Genomic DNA, 19916 nt, shown 5'->3' with positions numbered 1-19916 from the left:
AAACTGAGGGTTGCCAGATGGGAGGATGTTGGGGGACTAAATGAAAAAGGTGAAGAGATTAAGAAGGATAAATTGGCAGTTACATAACAGTCAGGGGGATGTAAAGTACAGCTTAGAGAATACAGCCAATAATATTATAATAAATATATATAGCGTCAGATGGGCACAAGACTTATGAAGGTGATCACTATGTAAATTATGTAAATGTCTAACCACTATGCTGTACACCTGAAACTAATATAATATTGAATGTCTACTGTAATAGAAAAATTAAAAAATATATTTTTAATTAAAACTAAAAATAAAAATGATAGTGACTATTCATAGAGTCATTATATAAATTAAATGAAATAGTGACCTGAGTGTTTACAACATAATCTGGCACATCATAAGTCTTGAATGATGGTGAGACAGGTTTTATCATCACCATGGTATTATTTGCTGTTCCCTCTTTTTTTCCAGTATACTCTCTTTAAGTCATAATCTCACATCTGCCACCATTACTTTAGAGGCAAAAACTGACTTCCTACATACCAAAAGTCATTGATCTTTTCTCAGTCCCCATTCATCTTGGTTTCATTCCTGACTCTGACATTGTTCATCATTCTCATCAGTTCTCACTGCCATTGACAGTAATGGCATGTTCCAGCTTTCATTCTTCCCCTCCATTCTACCCTGCACACTCAATCTGTCAGAGTAACTTGGCAATATTTGTGGTCCTCTTTTTCTTTTCCATCTATCATCTTAGTACTAACCCTCATTATCTTATGCCTGTGCAAAATTTTTATTCATTAACGATAGCTGATTTTTTTCATGATCTCTGCTTCAATTCATTTTGTACACCAACTGATAAATGAATATCTTTAAAATACTGATTGTCGTTCTTATTCTCAGAAATTTTCAGTGATTTTCTATTGTCTACCAAATTAGGTTCAAACACATTGTTCAAAACACTTCTTAATTTATCTCTTACCATGCCTTCCAGCCTCATAACAAATCAGTTTTTGAAATATGGTGCTCATCTCTTACTCTGCTTCTATTGAGACCTTTATTCATTCAGAAATTTGCCTAGAATGCCCTCTCCCAAGCCATTTATACCTCTTGAATTTTAATTCATCCTTCAAGGTCTGGTTAAAATGCTTTCTCCCCTACGAATGTGAAGACAAAAAAAAGGGGGGCTTTATCACTGAGTAATCTGATTATAAATTCCTAATTGGGCAGGTCATGGTGGGTAGTCACACCCCGGGCATATAACTTCTATAGTAAAAGGTGTATCTTTGCCTTAAGCAAGCCCTGTCCATTGTTTCTGTGCATCTAGGTTAACATGCTTTGAAATGCCTCTTTCTAGACCCGTCCTAATGCATGACCACCTATGTAATCTTCCTTATGTCCTTTCGTTAATTTCAAATGCATAAAAGAAACTGCAAAATTGTTATTCTCTAGAAGATTTGAGATCTTGCTCCCTGGTATATGCTTATAAAAATACTCTACTGGTTTGGATATTTATGACCACAAAGTTTTCTCTGATTACTTCACTTAGGAGCAATCTCTCCCTTTTAATAATGCTAAAGGTTTATATCTGTCATTGGTTGCAACATACTCAGTCCTACATTTGTTGCAGTAAGCAACACCCGATGGAGGAATTTGGATGCTCAGACAACTTTATTAAAGGAAGGAGAATTTATTAGGGTGGTGGAGCGCGTAAGGCTCTGGACAGCACAAAAGCACGAGCTCACCCTGGTTAGATTTCTTACAGCTTACATACCCCTGCAGTGTCCATGCAAGGGGCGCATGACTCCTTTGTCTGAGGGTCTATGTGCACTTCCTGACTCAGGATGGGAGAGGGAGTTTCAGGTGGGGGCTGCAAGGACTGAACCACCAGTCCTATCTATTTACAGATCCTTTCTTGTGTAGGTGTGACAAGTTTCTAGAAGACCATTCAGAGATCTGTAGGACGTGGTTAATCTATAACTGGCTGAGTCAGTCATTTCTGTAAGCCCTTTCCTTTGCATTTCTCAGGTGCCTCCTCTCTTAATTAGAGCCAGTTGTGGTAAACATGACTTAACTGGCATACTAGACCAGGATCAGAAAACGTCCTTAAAGGCCAGATAGTAAATGTTTAAGTGAATATGGCTTGGAGACTATAGGATCTTTGTTACACTACTCAACTCTGCCTTTTTTTTGAGAGAGCAGTTGTAGACAATATGTAAACAAAAAGGCATGGCTGTTTTCCAGTAACACTTTATAAAACAGAAACAGTTGGCTAGCCCAAGGGCTATGGTTTGCGGACCCCTCTATTATACCATCAGCTTCTGAATGCAGAAACTACATTATATTTATCTGAACACTACTAATTCTATTACTACTAAATCATTCAGTACTTTCCTGTAGTCTATATTATTGTTACATTCCATTTGCAGATAAAGAAATTGAGGTGCTTATCACAAATTGAAATTCTTATTTTTATGAATTTGTTTATATGTTTGTAGTTGTCTCTCCTTCTAAAAGAGAAAAATTCTCTAAAAACAAAGAAAAAATGTCTATGGCCATGGCACCCTGAATGCACCCAATCTCATCTAATCTCAGAAGCTAAGCAGGGTCGGGCTGGGTTAGTACTTAGATGGGAGACCACCTAGAAATACCAGGTGCTGTAGGTGTTGAAAAAAAAAAAAAGGAAAAGGAAAAGTTTGTCTTATTTGCTACTGGGTCTGGCACAGAATAATTATTCAAGTGTTTAATAAATTAATGAATAAATTAAACAGCAGCTAATCCATTTGTCCAGGGTCACACAAGCAGTAAATAATAGAGCAGAAACTCAAATTCACATTTTTTTCAGCATTACTTCATTTTTTTTTCCAGCAAATATTTCTTGAGAATCTACCATGTGCCATCAGCTATGAGCATTCCACCACACAAAAGTGCCTTTTATGTTGTATACAATAACAGATGATACTTATAAAACATTCACTATATACTAGGCTCTGTTCTGAATACTTTATATGTATCAACTTATTAACAATCGTATAAGGTGGGCATTATCATTATCTCTAATTTACAGATAAAACTTAGGCACAGAAAGCCTAAGCAACTCATCCAAGGTCAAACATCTAGTAAACAGTATAACATAGTGCTTTTAAGCACACTTTATTGTATTTTTATTAATAGTTTCTAAATACTGATAAATATTTGTTTCCTTCTTACTTCTGCTTTTGTCCATGTTAATCGCTTATGATGTATAATCAGCTGCCTTACACAGCACTAAGATCCATGTTTACTGAGAATCACTCCTCTCTAAAATTCAATTTTAATTCTGATCATACAGACAATCTGATTTTCACCTTTTCCTTTGCTCATACTGCTTCCCCAGACTGGAATACCTTTCCTTCTCTCTGTCACTCTAAACTCTCTCAAGTTAAGGAGGCTTTAATAATTTTTTTTCAGTTTAATAAAACACCTAGAAGGTAAAAACTACTCACTTAACTTCTAACTGATGCTTGAACTTAGTCATTTAGCTAGTGTTCCAAGAATGAATAAGCCTGTGGGTCATACCCTAACATTTGACATCATACATTATTGTTCTATTTCACATAATAATAAGCTAGCTAAGCATACAATCTCTTTTGTCTTTTTACACATTTTATATATCAAGTTTCTCATTGGTGAGATGTTAGCCACCTTTTACCTTTCCTTTTGGGTATTTAAATATGTCATTTTTCCACTTCTGGGCTATAGTTTGGTTAAAAGCGGGAGCTGTGACCAATTCATTTGATATTTTGTATAAAGAGTGCTCAGCAGACAGTTGTGAAATGATTGAATTAATGTGTATGTACCTAAATATGCATGCATTTACTACATCTACTTCTAATTAGAAATCATCTGAAATTTACCTCCTCAATACTTCTCAGACCTATATTCCAGTCATTATTTCACTGCACTGCTTTAGTTCGGTCCTCCAGAGCCTTTCACCAAAATGCTTATAACAATGGGCCCGGATTCCTTACATCTTATCTCCCCTTGGTTCTCTTTTCATTTCCCTCTTTGCTGACAAACTGCGAAATGTGATTTCATCCATGGACCGCAGACTCTTCAGTATCTTCCCACCCCATACTATAGATGTAGGTTAAAGTTCCTGAGACCTGCATATAAGCCTCTCTTGCCTGGCTGTCCTGGCTCATTTCTCCTGTTCACAAGTATTCAGTGCTCCAGTCACTTGGAGTACAGAACCTCTAGTTTCTAGAACACACCACCCAACCATGTCCACTCAACCATGACTGTGAACAGACACTTCCTTCTGTGTAGAAGACCCTTTACCCCTCTCTGTGTGGAATATCCTTTTTACTCCAAGTGTAGGAAGCCTATTCTCTTGATTTTCAAGATTCGATTTAAAAATACCTTAAGATTTTCCCCATGCCCAAACTGTAATTAATGCTATTTTCTCTGCTCCTGCAGCCCCGCCTTTTTTTTTTTTACCTTCACATTGATTATAATTTGTTTATGTAGCTACATTGCCATTGAACTGAAAGATCTTCGAGGGTAGCCATCCTCAAATATCTCCAGCCTTATCACTGAGCTAACTATATATATAGTCAGTCCACAATCAATACTTTTAAATAAATAATTTAATCAATCAGTTAATCAATCTATGCTGACATAAAAGAAGTTAAATTTGTGCTATAGAGATAAGATCATTTAAATAAAAATTTTGGAACTATAACATAGATAAAAAGACTTTTAGTGTATAATTATTCCAAATGATGATATGTGGTTATGTATTCATATCCTTATACTTTATATTTAGAAAGAAAATGTTACATGAGGGGATTAAGTTGCTTCAGCAAATATCTGGCATTTGAAAATGTACAACTTGCCAATTGAGTTCTAAGAAGTTCCTAATTTAAAAAGGGGACATATAAAGGAATTTGCATTGATTTTTGATGGCTATAGCATAAAAAAAATAATTATAGAGTTATACTAAATATACCATGAGTATATTTGTTTTCCTAAATGACATTTAATTGTTGGTGTCTGGTTTTGCTATTTCATTACTACTAACTGCAAGTTTTATAAGTATTTACTTTATCATTAAGGACAATACAAAAAAGCCTCATTTCAAAAGAAAAAGTTACATTGAAAATTGAAAGCAATTCTATTTGAATGATGGGGGCAGTAAGATGACATTCCAGTAGAGCTTCCCATTCTCATTATCCGCTATAATGTTTGTGTGAGGGAAACTGAAAGCCAATATACGCATCTGTTTTTACCAGCTAAAACAAAGGGAATTCTCTGGTTTATTTTATTGACTGTCACGATAATTTGAAGCGCCTCTAAGTTACTCAGTGGAACAAGTTTGATTAGAAGCAATCTTAGAAGACTATCATATCAATTTTCCCAGAAGAAAAAAAAATTGGCACAAGTATGAGTAAAAGATATCTAGATATCATTATTGGCAAGGACACTTTTCCTCAAGTGGCTTCAGGGTCTCTTTAGAGTCTAAAATGTCTCTGCCTGAGATAGGGACATAGGGGTTCATGCTGATGCTAAATCAGAATTTTCCAGGTAAAATTGTGATGCTTGAACAAAATAAAGAAAATGCAGTCCATCAATAACTATAAGAGAAAGGAACAGTCACCTGAAGTACATTTTCCTAATAACTGGTAAATGTTCTCTGGCAAAAATAATGTTTACAACTTGGGACAGAGTTATTCATCCATTAGGTACTCGATAGTTACTCGCTGAATAAATGAATGAATAAATTGATGAATAAATGAATGAATCTTGTAATTAAAGTTGTGAACATCCTTTGAAATAAAGTGCTCTTTAAAAAAAAAAAGATGGGAAAGTGGCAAGTTTTATGAAGGACTCCACATAATCTTGGGTTTGCTGATGGCAATGGTAATAATAACACATTTCAGGCAACTTAATTTTGCTCAGATCCAGTTTTACTTTGGCTTTTCTAACTCAACCACCATAAAGTGTCCCTTTACAACATATGCCCGATTCTTGACCTTTCCTCTTTCTCTCCCAAAAACAAAAGTAAAATTTGCTGTCAGCTAAGGTACTTTCACTCAGCATTCCTCTCTCCTTACCCAATTGCTTAGGTGCTTTAATCTTTCCTTGTTTCCAAAGATGTAATAAGTAATCCAGGAAAAAAGTGTTGACAGATGATGTAAATTCAGGAAAAGTATAACACTATACTCTCCTTGAGAGATGTTCAATGTACATAATTTGGTATACAGCAGCATTTTCTGAACTTAATTGATCTAAAAAGTTACTTCCCTTTAATTATGGGCAAATGATCTCAGGAAATGTGTCACAAATGCTAATATTTTATATTATACACATTTGAAGGGTTTGAATCTGCTGACATAAAATAGTCTCAGATATCAGTAAGACCATAATATAGACTGGTTTGAATGCTACCACCAGAACTATCCTTAGATGACTTGGTAGGGAGATGTGTATTTAAGTAATTCATTCATCATATTTTTGTATCAGCAAAATGCGCTGTGTTGTAGAAAGTTGGAGTCACTTAGGAACTACCTTTGCTACTCTTGGGAGCAAAATTTACTGTATTTTTCCTAGGGGATTAGCAATATCTTTACCCTGAGTATTCCTAAGAAGATAAACAACATATGGGGCCAGTAGGTTTAATTGTGAAAACTAAAACTGTAGTTAGAGACAAAGTTTTGCCAAGTGTGGTAGGGGCAGTGGGAGTGGGAAGAAGGGGAAAAAGGGTCCTATTTGGAGAATATCCAATTTTTAGGATGGCAGAGTTATGTTCAGTGAATGCCAACTAATCTATCCAGTAGTCCCCAGTGAAATCTCCTAAATTTTTTCAATACTCATAAACAACAGGAAAAAGAAAAAAACAAAATCTTTGACTTACATGGTATTTACTGACAGAATTTGGAAGGTATTGTGCAAGAGGTAAGGATCATTCTGGTTTTAGCAACCAAATGGTCAACCAGTTCCAACTCCTCCTCTTCTCTATCTTTTGCCCAACCATTCTTTCCTAGTCGTTTGGACATTGCAACCTTCAATTTCATTCTGAGAACTGTGGACCCGACAATGATATTATGAATAATCTTATTAGTATAAATTATATAGTTTTCTTTAAATGCAGCAAATTCAGTAACAGAGAATCAGGCAAAATGGGTAGAGAATATCTGATTTTAGAATGAGACAGTTTCATCCAATAAGTGCCAACCTGACTGCAAATTTTACCCAAAGAAGTGCATATTTACCTGTCCCCTAGCCAGTGGGGTGTTATATTAAATTGTATTTGCTGCGCTGTGTCAAACAAGTTTAACAACTGCTTTTGAAGGTAGGGGATAAGTCCTGATTTGTAGCCTTTGTTGATTTCTATGGTGTATTTTAAGACCACATAACAACGCAGAGTTATGGAACTGGTTGAGTATACCAGTGCCTCCAGGTACTTACACCTCAATAACAAATACTCCCATAACAAAACAAACAAACAATAAATAAAACATACAATTAAAAGTACATTGGTAAGTGCTATAAAAGTCCTTTATTTACTTTGTAAATATAGTATTTATTCTTTCCTGTATTTTATTAATTATAAAAATGCTGTGCCCATGGCAGATTATAATTTCATTAAAATAAGAAAAATTCAATTGTTAATAAGTATATTTTTCAACTACATGAGTTTTCTACAGTATACCACATACTAAGCTTACTATAGAGTGGGACTGAGAAAAGTTTATTTAATAAGCTAAATTCTTTCACAATTCTCTGTAGTCCTGTTAGCTTCTTAGTTTTCTCCCTGATAGGCTCTTGTATCTCGTGTTCTAATGTAATATCTGTTGTCTACACAACCCACACAAAATTTATTTTATAGATAAATTTATATATTTTTACTATACATGACCGATGTCTAAAATAAAATAATTTTTTTTTTTAGATAGAGACTGGAGCTTATTGTTCTGTATCCTCAGAATCCAGTTGTGAGGTTTTTTTTTATGACCTAATAGTTCTTTTAAACCTCCTGTGGTTGCTAGAAGACGGATTAGATTTCTAATAAATACTATTTGCTTTTAGTGGAACGATTTTGTCAAATGCTTAAATAATTCTTCATTTAGTATTTTGATGTAGTTACAAAATTTATCTGAAAACTAAAGATGTCACCATTTTAAAATATTGAATAACAGCTATGTTTATCTCATTTAAAAAATATACATCCACAGTATATTAACTTTTGGCATACAGTGATAAAATGAAATATTTCTGACTAACCGTTTGAATCTAGATATAAATCATACCACACAGCCAAATGATGAGAGAAAAAATATTACATTAATAAATCATTGAAATAAAGTTGTTAGCTTTTCCACTGGATATATTTCCATATTAACAGAAGACAGTCATTGAACATTTCCAAGGATGTTTCATAAAAAAAACTGATTTTCATAAAATCTTTAAGGTTACAACCATGTTGATTCTATCTATATGTTGCTGAAATAACAAAAGGTTATTAACCCAAGAATCTAAAGAGAGAGAATTAGAACTAAAGCATTTTTTTACTTTTCATCCAAATATGTGATAACTTATAAACACGGCTACCCTTAAAGAGTATGTCTCTGCAGTATTTCTTTCAAATTATGAAAATGAAAAGACAAGTGTAAATTGACTGTATGTTAGATAATCTATTTTCTTTTTAATTCAGCGAATAAAGAAGTTGACATGATCTTAAATCGACAATGACATAGTCCAATAAATGTACTCACAAGGGTATTCTATATTCTATTAAGTGGAAACTATAAAACTGCCTTCTCTGAATGTCTCCAATGATTTATTCAAGTTTGCACTTAATGATATATAAGGTATGATTTTAGAATACTACATAAGCATGACATCCAAGTAAAAAAATTCACTTCTCTCTCTGTTTACCATTATTTTATGGTAGAATATGTATATTTTCCTCCCTAATGAAATGATTTTTCTTTTTAGCATACATTGTATTTGCTTTTCGAAAGGTGATACAAAAACAAATAAATGAATAAACAAAATAGAAACAGACTCATAGATACAGAGAGCAAACTGATGGTTGCCATAAGGAAGTGGGGTTGGGGAGCTGGGAGAAAGGGTGAAGGGCTAAAGAAGCACAAATTGGTAGCTGAGAGATGTTCACAAGGATAGAGAGCACAGCATAGGGAATATAGTCAGCAGTAATGTAATGGCTATGTGTAGAGCCAGATGGGTGATAGAGTAATCGGGGGAATTGTTTCATAAACTATATAAATGTCTAACCAATGTACTGTATACTTGAAACTAATATAAAATAAAACAAGTACAAATTGGCAGTTACAAAATAGTCACAAGGATGTAAAGTATAGCACAGGAAATATAGTCAATAATACTTTAATGACTGTTTATTGTGCCAGGTGGGTACTAGACTTATCATGGGGACCATTTTGTTATGTTATATAAATGTCTAACTACTATGCTGTACACCTGAAACTGAAATAATATTCTCAACTGAAATTGAAAAATAAAATTTTTTAAAAAAGGTGATACATTTACTTATTAAAACAAACACAAACATGTACTGTAGAAAGTCTTCCTGCCACTACTATTAGTTGTTCATTAGCCATTCTTCTGCCCAGAGGCATTAAATGTTATAAATTTCTTATCCATCCTTCCCAATGTGTGTACGAGCATTTATTTTTTCAAATAAATGACTCTTTCACCTCAATATTTCTTGAAACATAACAATATATACCTTGAGTGCATAAAGCTCTTCCTTATTTTTTTATAACTTCATAATTTTATATTGAATAGCCATTACCATATTTATTTTAAAAGATATTTACTGATGGCCTTTGAGGTTGTTTCAATTTCTTAGTTGTGCAAACAACGCTGGAATGAATAACTTTGAATATATATCATTTTGCTCCTGTGTGAGAATACCTGAAGAATATATTCTTTGAAGTAGATTTGCTGGGAAACAGAATATGTTCATTTGTAGTTTTGATATTTGATATGATAAAAAAATTTTCATAGTGGTTGCACTAATATATATTCATACAATCACTGTAAAAGAATATTTTTCTTCTCATTCGCTAGCCAAAATACTCTTTTATATTTCTGCCATTCTCATAGGTGAAAAGCAGCATCTTCTTTTTTAAAGTGAAGTGTGACATATGTACAGAAAAAATGTACAAAATCTCAAATGGATCAATGAATTTTCATAAGCTGAGAAATTCCATGTGACTTGCACCTATATCAATAAACAAAGCATTACCAGCATTCTAGAATCCTTTCTTGTATCTCCAGGGAGTCACCAATTCCCACCTAAGGGTACCCTCTATCTGACTTTTAACACTGTAGATTAGCTATACTTATTTTTGACCTTTATATAAATTGAATCTGTATGCTTTATATATCTGAAATCTTTCAATCAACATTTTTTATCTGTGGAACTCAGCCATTAAGTGTGTGTGTGTGTGTGTGTGTATAGTTTGTTCATTTTCATTGCTGTATTGTATTCCATTGTGTGATTATTAACACAATTTATATTGTACTTTTCATGTATGTTGGAAAGTTTTCAGTTTTCAGCTTTTGCAAATAGTCATCTTACGAACATTTTTATACATGTCTTTTGGTGGACCTATAGCCACACCTCTGTTAGATACATATCTAGAAATATAATTACTGAGTCATAGAGTATATACAGATTCAGTTTTAGTTAAATTCTGCTACAGTTTTCCAAAGTGACCATACCAATATACACTCCTACAAGCATTGTATGTGAATTTGAGTAGTTTCACATCTTCTCTAACACTTGAGATTATCTTTTTCACTTTTACTATTGTAATACATGTATCTTAGTATAGTCTTAATTTGAATTTCCCTTACTATGAATGAGAATTACCTTTTAATATATTAACACTTATTTATATTTATTTTACTGAACTCTATTGGCTCTACCTTCAAAATATAGAAAGAATACAATCACTTCACTCTACCTCTGCTACTACCACAATGAACGGATATTCATTACCTGGGTAATCAGAAGCCCTCCTGACTTCATCTTGCTTCCATTCTTGCTTTCTCACAATCTAATCTCAATATGAGATTAGATGATCTTGTTAAATAATGAGACAGGTCACGTCACTATTCTGAATGAATCCTTTAATGATCATTTTACTCAGACTTACATGACCTGTCCCCCATTTCTTCTTAGACTTAATCATCAGCTCCTTTCTTTCTTACCTATTCTGCTTTCATGCCACTGATCTTACATTTCCTCAAATATTCCAAGCATATTGTTGTCTTAAGGTGTCTATACTAGTTCTTCCTTACTATATTATTATGATATCTATAAAATATTCTTAGGGGTAACTCCTCCAATGACTGCAAGATTTTGTTCAAATGTTATCTTTTCCGTGAAATTCATCCTGACCACTCTTACCCCTGACTCTGACTCCCCGTATGCATACTCTGCTCTCCCATAGAACCTGACTTTCTGATATACTACATAATGTACTTATTTATTATATTTATTAATTGCTTCTCTTCCAGAATGTAATAAAGTGAGAGAAATATCTTTAGTTTGCTTTTTTTCATTGATGAACATCTAGTCATAGAACAGTGCTTGGGATATACTATGTACCCCATAAACACGTGCTAAATTAAATGTGCCTACAAACCTTTACCCACCTTGTGGTGGCCTTTCTCTTATATAGTTCTATATTTTATAATATGAATACTGTTTATAATATAAGATTGTTTTACTAGTTGTCACTTGATATTTGTCTTTGCTCAAAAATTGATTGCCCTTTAGAAAATAAAAATTGTATGTAATATTACCTGGTTCAAACTACAAATTCTAGGTTTAATGTCAAACTTAGTGAGAATCTGCTCCATTAAGATAATACAAAAAACATCTGCTATTACTTTTATTGCTTTGTGTTTTCATATGTAAATCTTTCATCCATCTAAAGTTTATTTTACCAGATGTCCTAGTTTTCTTTTGACATTATTCACGGAATAATTCATATTTCCTTCACTAATTTGAAATGTCATTACCATTTACTTAAATTTTATAGCAATTTGTGCGTTTATTAACATTTTACTCTGTTTCAAGGGTCACTCTGTTTATTTATCAGAACCACAGTGGTAATTAATTTATTGTGGCTTTAAACTATATTCAATATATTTTAGTTTCCCCTTATTGCTCTCCCTTTCTTAAAAACTTTCCTGAAAAGTTTTGTTCTTTTGTTTTTTATTTCCTGGTAAATTTAGAATCAGTCCCTAATATCTCCTATAAAAAAATACTATTAGTATTTTTTATTGTGAATGCATTACTTTTTAATTAACATCAAAATAAACATCATTAAATTTTCTCATTCAAGATTATATGCTCCTTTCTGTCTGTGTAACTCTTTCTTCCCTCAGTAACATTTACTTTTTAATACAGATTTTATATATTTCTCTTTATAATTATTTTATTGGTTCTGTGAATAGATATATTTTCTCATTACATCTTCTAAGTGCTTTTTTTCACATAAATTCTATTGATTTTTGTTAATTTTGTATGAAACCATGTTACTGAATGTTCTTATTGTTTGTAGAAATTTTTTAATTGATCCTCTCTGGCTAAAGAGTGTGTACTTTTACTATCTTAAGTAATAATTGTGTTTTATCTCTTCATTTTATTTTTTAATCATTAATTTCTTTCTCTTGTCTTATGCAAACATATAGAGTAAATACAAGTATAAATCACTAGATATACTATTTAAGTATCTTACAGCTTAGTTATGGCTTACTTAATTGGACATGGACCGAGAGAGATGAAGTTTAGACCACATAGATACTAAATGCATGTATACATAGACATACATATGATGTGTGCATGTGTGTATATGTTATTTTAATTTTATTTTTTATTTTAATTAGTTTCAAGTATTACAGGACATTGGTTAGACATCTATATAGTTTGTAAAATGATCCCTTCAGTGCTTCCTCCTCCCCTGACCCTCCACCTAGCCAACATATTGTTAACTGCATTCCCTATGCTGTGCTCTCCATCCCCCTGACCATCTATCAGCTACTAATTTGTACTTCTTTAACCCTTCACCCCATTCTCCCAGCCCCGCAAGTCTCCCTCCTCTCTATACAACACCAAATTGTCCACTATATTTGTAAGTCTGTTTTTGATTAGTTTTGTTCTTTTTATTCCTTAGATTCCACATATAAGTGAAATCATATAGTGTCTAACTTTGTCTGACTTAAATATCTTCTAGGTCAATCAAAGCAATAATGTTTTTCCATCCCCTTCCTTTTCATATGTAGGGTTCTTGTTTTCTTATCCTTTCAGCCACTCTATCTTTTGGTTGGAGCACTTAATTCTTTTTCTTTTAAGATACTAATTGATAGGAATGTAGTTGTTACCATTCTTTATTCCTGTTTTTGATACATGTTTTTTCTTCTTAAAGAAGTCCCTCCAACATTTCCTGTAATACTGGCTTGATAGTGATAAATTCCTTTAGCTTCTTTTCGTCTGGGAAGCTCTTTATCTGTCCTTCAACTCTGTGTGCATGTGTTTTTAATTTTATTGAATCACATAATTTCTTGAATTTAGGTTTTACATTAAGATCAGGTCATTCTGTAATTTGTTTGCTTTGTTTTGGGTATTTGAATCTTCTGTTATTTTTTCAATGTTTCCCTTTTGTTCCAGTGGTTAATAATAAATATTTCTCTACAAGACTTGATTTTCTAATTCTTTAGACAGTATCTATTGATTTTTTACCTTAACAAGTTCTGGCATGATTTTATCTTCCTCTCCTTTCTATTCTCTTCTCTTTTCTCTTTGCAGATTATATTATTTTTCATAGTGTTTTCCTGATTTAGTAATATGTTTGGACTAGATATTCTCTTCTTGTTTCTCAAGAACTACTCTTCGTAATTCTCCACTCCATTCTGTCCTAAAAGGTGACTATATGAGCTGTATCAAAAAGTTTATTATTTTCTGACATCCAATCGGATCAGTCAAGGGAAGCCACCATCACATGACCTTATACTATGGTAGAAGACCCTTGCCTTCAGGTCTAGGATTGGTAACAGTTCCTTACTAGCTCCTGGGAATTTTACCATTGCTTGTTGATTTCTTTTAATCTGACAATATTAAAAAGAAAAAAAACTGTCCATTTGTCAACTCTTCATACTTGAATTATCATATTCAAGTATGTCATCTACTTCCTTCTGAGACCCTTATAGATACATTATATTTTTACTTATTTATTCATCAACCTCACATAGAATCTCTTGACCTTTTGCTAGTAAATATGAGGAAGTCTGTATGTAGGCTTATACTCCCTTCCATCATTTCTCTTCCTTCTACACTCAGCTTCTCTTTTTAAATGATATAATTTCTGTATTGTCTCAGTTTAAACTATTGACACTCTTTTTTATAAGCATATACCTTCCTTTATTTAATATTAGACCCACTCCCAAATAGATTTAATGTTCACTACCAGTTCTTCTGGTAATATTTCAGACATCCTTGTTTATAAAAATGTTAATTGATGTCTTCACACTTGAAGAATTTTTGGCTGAATATAAAAATTGTAGGTCACATTTTCTTTCCTTGAAAGCTTTGTAGGATCCTCCCTTTGTGTCTATAACATTTGTATTTATGTATTTCAGTCTATTGAGAAGAAGACTAAAATCTGTTTTTGTTTATTTTTTTTCCATCTTGGACATTTTTAGAGGGTTATTTCTTTAGATTCAATGTTTAACAAGATTTATAGAGTTGACTGACATCAAATTTTCCTAGGTAGGCTCTTTTAAGTAAGTCTTTTATTTCTTATAAGTTTCCTGTTTCATTACCTTTTTTTTTTTTATGGAATCATGTAATGTATACTTTAAATCTCCTTTTAAAATCTCCCATATCCATCATTTTCTCTATAATATTTGTCATATATTATCTTCATTTTATTTTGTTCAGTTTTAGCATTCCTATCTATTATGTCCCTTACTATATTTCAACTTTCAGTTTATTCTTGAAATGCTTCCATTTTGTCTTCATTTTTCCTACTGTTCTCACCATTTCTTCCCTAACCTCTTATATTTCTGTTTTTACTCTTTTTAATAAAAAATTAGTGAATTTTAAAAATTAAATGGACATACTTGGGTATACTTTTCATTTGCTCCATAATAACATCCTTAATGTAGGTGATTTTCATCTGCAATTAGTTTTTCGTGTTTCTTCCTTCACTTTATTTTATAATGATATTGTACTCATTCCTTTTAAATTCTTCAAATTCGAATAAGTGAGTTTCTCATTTTTTGGTGTTTTTCTTTTTGGTTTGTTTTATTTTTTTTTTTCATTTTTTTTTTCCTGCCAATTCTTTACAGAACATACATGTTGAGAAGATGCCATGGCCATATCTGAGCAACAGAAATTTCTCTTGAGATTTAATGAATTCTTTTTGCTTTAGCTTCTTGTGTGCTAGTGGATCTAGGTAGCTGTACGGTTGCTGACAACAGAGACTCTCTTTCTATTCTGTTACTTAGAAACCAAGAACGAGATAAAGAGAAAATCCCATTCCCTATATGTCCATTCCCTTTGTTGTAACTATGAGGTTTTGATTTTGCACCTAAGGGAGTTTCCTTCACCTTGGAAAGGTTTACTTTGTTTTTTGTTTTTTGTTTTTTGTTTTTTTTGAGATCTGTAGCCACTGGTATTCTCCCTCTCTTCCTCCTTTTCTCTCTCCATTCTTCCTTCCCTCCCTTCCTTTCTCCCTCTCATTCTTCCTCTTTCATTAAAGAGAAATATATGTAACATAAAATGTACCATTTTAACCATATTTAAGTGTATGATTTAGTGGCATTAAGTATATTCACAATGTTGTGCAACCATCACCACTAGTCATTTTCAGAATTTTTTCAATATCCCAAACAGAAATTTTGTATTGATTCTACTCATAAAATAATTGATATGTGCTCTGATTTTTGGCTACGATTATGCTCCAGGACCAATCAAATGTTCTAGCATTAACTTTATCATGTGTGCTACAATTATTAGACCTAAATCAAGATCAATATTAACTTCCTAATTTTAACATTAACTAGTTGATAAATATCCCCAGAAATAAGAATTTCTTTTTAACCAGCTAGAGAAAAACATTAATACACATTTGAACTGCTAATAAACTTGACGGTATCAATGCAGGTGACGATAATAATATAGATATTTATACTTCTATCAAAAATAGCCAAATAGTGAAGACATTAATTAGAAATAGAACTGATACCTATAATCGATACATATTAAAATATGTGATTGATAGCTTACTAATAATTTCTGTAAGTTTAGTCTTTGTATAAACCTATAACAACATATCTTTCACTTAACTATTGTTGCTGTACATGTTAACTGTAACATAACAATCACTACAACCCACTAAATACATTTAATTACATTCTACAAGTACTTGCTTTAATCAACACCACATGATCTATAATGATTGATTATATTATTCTTTATCAATTCAATTTATATTAACTTTTTTTTCAGTAGTCAATGTTATCACAGAATTTCATTTATTTAATATGTTAAAGGATATTTAACACAATCTCCTCATTTTACATACTGAGACCCAAACAGTTAAATGACTTTCCCAGAATCCAGAGCTATTCAGAGACAAAATTGAAACAACTTTTTAGTTCTTTTGACTCTCAATTTACCACATATATTTCCCATAAAAAGATTAAAATTCTGAATGCAATTAATTTATTTATGCATAAATACAAATTTATAGAGATTTTTAAAACATTTACAGAATCTACAGGGATGCAAATATTCCATAGACTCATTTTTAAATGACTTTGTGAATTCATTTTTTATTTATAGATAGAAGAGTGGTATATCTCTTCACAAATGAGACAAAATTTTTATAATGTGGCTTCAAGAAGAGGTGATTACTTGAAGGAGAGATAGCAGACACCAATATAAGTTCATCAATGATCTTTACTTAAAAAACTATGGCCCTTGTATGTATTAGTATTGTTTTAAATGGATTTGCTTTCTATATTGACTGATTGGTATTCATATTTTTATTATTTTTTCTCTAATACTTAAAATTAAAGTAAAATCACAGATTACTTTATCTATTTTTGTACTTCTAGGATGTTCTGCTACTTAATTTCCCAAAGTGTCTAGTTAGATATAAAGTGTTTAAGCATCTTATCATGGTGAATTATTATCACTGTCATCTGTCAGGTGATAGAAGGTGTGTATATACACCTGAATTGGTTCTTTTAAAAATTCAGGATAAATATAGATTTAAATCAACAAATAAACAATTTTGAGTAACACAAATATTGTTCAATTATTTTTTCATTTTCGAAACTCATATTTTCATAAAATGTAAAAAGCATATTTTGGAAATAAACAATTGAAGTTCACCTTTATATAAAAGAGTGAGATATATACATACATATGTTTATATATATACAGAGAGAGGGAGAGGGACAGAGAGAGGAGGAAAGGAGGAGGAGGAGGGGAGAGAGAGAGAGAGAGAGAGATGCATATAAAAGACAGCCAATGTTTGAATCTCTCCCCAGAATTTTCAAATAGTTGAATAGGATTAGTGGAAATTATGACGGTAAATTTGATGTCATCTTTCTGAAAAAGTATTGGCTAAATCACTTTTTAACTAAAGGCCAGATATAATGTATTATTCTCCAAGATGTAAACACTAAATTCTATGCAAAACAGCTGCTGGGTTAGCTCCAACAATCTGAATTTACTTACTTAGTTTAAAAAAACAGTTCCCTATATTCTTAACCACAGCTTTTCACAATCAAAACTGCCATATTCCTCACATAATTACATCTAAACACATCACTAACCTTCCAACAATTGTCTCCATGACATTTCTTTTAAACTCTTACAGTTGAAACCCATAACTTCTCTAAATTTTTCTTTGCGCTCTAACATTTAAAAAGCAACGTTCTGCATTTACCATTATTAACTTCTTTGACTTCATGAATTTCTTTTAATCTTTTTGCTTTTTAAATGTTTCAACGTTACCTTTGGTCTTCTTTGGTGCCAATTAGTTTATACTCAGAACATTTTAATTTTTTTGTCTTTCCTCTAACTTTTCCTTAATGGACTATAATAGTTTCTGTCTTGTTTTATTGACCAATTCCTCTTGCTGATTTAAGAGGAGAACTTGTATTCTCTTCTTCCATATGCTGAAGACCCAGAGAAGAAAGCAATTCTTAGCAACAACTTCTTAGACAGCGTCTTTCTTATATCTACTTGTTTACTAAATAAGTACCTATCAAGACAGAGAATGAATAAAGATGACCACAGTATAATCCTTCCCAATGGTGGGGGCAGTTTAGTAAGGAAAAACAGTTGTAAATAAGAAGTGCAACAATCAATAGGTCTCAATAATTAACTAATTAATCCTTTACATTCATTTGATTGAGGGTCTATATGAGGCAGACACTGGGCTAAGCTCTGAGATGGTAGAAAACAAAATAAGTATGATCCTCTTCCTTATGGAGTTTATATTTCGCCGAGAAGATAGAAATTGAATGTGGTCATTTAAATAGCACATTGGAAACTACTAATTTATCACCTGTTTTTTTAGTGCTGAGACATCGTTCTCATACTTCATATTCTGAACATAAATATAGCATTAAACAGAATGCTTTGACCTACATTTTATGTATATCAGTCTTTTGGTAATAATAAACTGAAATCACAATGATCATCTCTCCCTGGCTATTATTTGTCACAGCTGCATCTGTGATCTGAGCTGGGTCACTGGGAGGCCTCCAACCATTTGGAACTGTCATTTATCTTCATTCTGCCTGATAATATTTCATCTTCCCAATATCAACATATTGACAAAGCTTCCAGCGACCACTTTTTTTACTTATAAATCTCTAGGCACTGGATATATTAAAAAGAGATCTTATAATCAATAGATATGATTTGTCAAAGAAAATCAAGGATAATGACAAAGTCTGATTTCCAAGAGGCAAGAAATCCCAATGGCATCAAGCAATGATGCTTCATAAAAATTATGTAGAATTTTGAAATAAAATCAGACAGCCGATCATAATCATTATCTCCTTTGAATTTTACATCTATCCTTTGGGAAAGGTATGGCAGGTGTTATGATCTTCATTTTATAGGAAGGAATCTGAATAGTTCAAGATTATTGTCAGTAAGAGTCCTTTGGATTCCAAAGCAAGATCTCTTCTACTACAAAGGAAAAGAGGAATAGGAAGAAGGGAGAATATCTGCTTTATGTCAGGAATGTGCTGGTGAATTATGCATTTTATCCCATTTAATGGCATAGGAGAAATATGAGTGGTGCAAGGATGACTAAGAAATTGATATCTAGAATAAGAGTATAAGAATTGCCATAGCAGTTCCAAGTAGCAGAAATAGTCTTGTGTTTATGTCTGTTTGTGGCATTTAGAAGCATACTATCTGTGACTGAACATCAAAATGTTGGTATTGGTATCTCTTATTGTAGTGATGGCAATGAACAAGAGATATGTATAGAAGAAACTAGCCTGGCAAAAAGACCTAGTTGTTCTAGCTCCAGCTCCTACACACACACACACATTTTTCTCTCTCCCTCTCTCTCTCTCTCCCCCACTCTCACTCTCGCTCTCTCCCCTCAGCTTTGTAACTTTAAATAACTCAAATTTCTCTGAACTTCGGTTCTCATATCATATTCTCATCAATATTGTTTTTTTTAATTAGTAATACTGAACTGACATTAGAGTAATCACAAGAAGCCTAAAGTCACTGACTCATTGTACTCACTGACTTCTAAAATTAGCTTAACTGGCAGGAACTAGAGAAAGGGCTGCTTAGGGGTAAAAAAAAATAATCTACAGCAAAAAGAGAGCACATGTTT

General features: G+C 32.4%; 1 pseudogene; it reads left to right on the top strand.

Annotated features, from left to right (window-relative positions):
- The first annotated feature begins 2538 nt into the window (after window positions 1-2538).
- LOC118604449 lies at window positions 2539-2657 on the top strand (annotated as a pseudogene).
- The last annotated feature ends 17259 nt before the right edge of the window (window positions 2658-19916 follow it).

This window comes from Rousettus aegyptiacus, unplaced genomic scaffold (genome assembly GCF_014176215.1).
Source record: "Rousettus aegyptiacus isolate mRouAeg1 unplaced genomic scaffold, mRouAeg1.p scaffold_m13_p_1, whole genome shotgun sequence".
In the NCBI taxonomy this organism is placed as follows: Eukaryota; Metazoa; Chordata; class Mammalia; order Chiroptera; family Pteropodidae; genus Rousettus; species Rousettus aegyptiacus.
The sequence above is the reverse complement of the archived record's forward strand: the minus strand, read 5'-3'. Positions and strand labels throughout refer to the sequence as shown.